This window comes from Cebus imitator, unplaced genomic scaffold, assembly GCF_001604975.1.
Source record: "Cebus imitator isolate Cc_AM_T3 unplaced genomic scaffold, Cebus_imitator-1.0 Scaffold793, whole genome shotgun sequence".
In the NCBI taxonomy this organism is placed as follows: domain Eukaryota; kingdom Metazoa; phylum Chordata; class Mammalia; order Primates; family Cebidae; genus Cebus; species Cebus imitator.
In genome coordinates, this window is record NW_016108108.1 from 216,660 (window position 1) to 218,997 (window position 2,338).

Consider the following 2,338-nt stretch of genomic DNA (forward strand, 5'->3'; position numbering starts at 1 on the left):
CCAAAGTGCTGGGATTACAGGCATGAGCCACCGCGCCCGGCCTTTTTTTTTTTTTTTTTTAACGTTTTTGTTTTCTGGGCCAAAGAACAGAGCGGACGCATCTGTCCACTGATTCCTCCACCTGCGCAGAGAGCGCAGCCACGGGTGCGAGCCGGTCCTGAGACAGGGACTGCGCGGCTCTCCAGCCGCTGTAGGTGGAGGGACAGGACGCCGCACAACGACCGAAGACTGCCGGGGACCCAGAGGCCTTCGACATGCGAGGGGCAGAAACCAACACGGAGTAACATGCCCTGCTGATATTCCATACAACTGCTTCATTTTCCTGTATTTCCTCAGCCATTCAATTTTCCTCGTTAAAATAAAACATTCCCTGGAAACCTCATATGAAAAACTAGGAAAAGGTTTTCTGTCACAGTGGAAAATAGACGCAAAGTAAGAGGTGAGTGGATCGCAGGTGGGCTGAGCACTTCCTCAGGCAAAAACGAAACAAAACAAACATTTTCTTTGTTTTTTCTCTGTCAATCCCATCACATCTGCTTTGTACGACCAGAGAACTCCAGGAAATCCTATCCACTGATGGCACCTTTTAGGGGTTTCCAACGCTGTATGTTTCAAAACTACTGTCCTCTGTGTGCATGCCTGCTGTTGAATCAAAGCATCTTTGAGAGGCAACAGAGTATGATGTCTGTCACCATCCACCCGTCTAACACCCTGTCAGGCTGGGATGTCCTTACTTCTTGATTCGTTTGTCCAGTGCAAATATCCATAACCAGCGTCCAGTAGGGATATTGTCTGGTGAAACCAGCTTAGAGGAGGATTTCCTGTGCGCCCCGCCAGGCCAATCATATGTTTGTTTTAAGATGCATTTTTTGGAGAGAGGGAATGTAGACGTGCCATATATTTTCTTTTCATTTCTTCCTGTTCCCCCCTTCTATCCACTCATTCTCTTGAGGCACTTTAAGGAAACAGTGTCATGTTAGCCACCATGGATGCTGCACAGGAGAGCAAGGGGTGAGGGATTAGGGTGCTACCATGCGAATGCCAAATTCCAGGCCCCACCTCGGATCTGTGGAGTCAGAATTGCTGAGGGTGGAGCCCAGCCACCTGTGTTTGAATAAGCCCTCAAGTGACTCTGATGCTCAAGTTGAGAGCACTGATCTAGAGGTTTCAGAAGGGGGTCCCAGGGCCGGGCACCTGCTGAGGAGGAAGAGCTGCTCCTGGGGTTCCCTGACTATTCTCAATAGAAAGCTCAAACCACCCAGGGAAGCCAAGATTTATATTTGCCTTACATGAGGGGAGAGGGTTGTTTTATTACCTCTTTGAGAACTTCAGTGTTTTAGGTGACTGGAGGTCACAACACAAGTGCTTTTGATTTTCCTGTAGAATAACTCAGAGGAGTTCTTTTGAGCCAGGAGACTCGAGCCAAAATACCTGGAGCCCTCTCAAGCTATTTTGGCCTTTCCATTTGAAACCCAGGCTTGGAAGTTTCTAAGCCCTAAGGAAGACACTATAATCATTCTCTCTCCACCCTCCGGGTTGGGACTCAAGAAAAGTCTGTGATCCAATTTGAGTTCATTTTTGTATAATGCATGTAACTTAGGTTGAGATTCTTTAAAATTTTTATTTTTATTTTTTGAGACAGAGTCTTGCTCTGTCGCCTAGGCTGGAGTGCAGTGGCACCATCTTGGCTCACCACAGACTGGGCGTCCAGGTCCTCGGCAATCTTCCCACCTCAGCCTCCCAAGTACCTGGGAACATAAGTGCATGCCACCATGCCTAGCTATCTTTCTTTTTTTGTAGAGATGAGGCTCTCGCTATGTTGATCAGGCTCATCTCAGACTCCTGGGCTCAAACAATCCTTCCACCTCGCCCTCCCAAAGTGTTGGGATTACAGGAGTGAGCCACCATGCCCGGACTTCTTATGTATTTATTTACTTACTTTTGCTTCAGCATCATTTGCTGAAATGTTTATTTTCTTGGTGGAATTACTACTTATACAACTTTGTTAAAAACTCATTGAGAATATTTGTGTGGGTTTATTTCTGCATCCTGCTCTATTAATCCATGTGTCTATCTTCTTGCCAGTATTACATGGTTTTAATTACGGTGGTAATAATACAATCGTGCAAGAATCCAACAATGTAATACAATAGCCTTGAAATCAGGTAGACTGTTCCTACTAGATTTTAAATAAATACTTTATTCTAATTCCTTTGACTTTGCATATAAATTTTTAAATAAGGCCGGGCGCGGTGGCTCAAGCCTGTAATCCCAGCACTTTGGGAGGCCGAGGCGGGTGGATCACGAGGTCAAGAGATCGAGACCATCCTGGTCAACA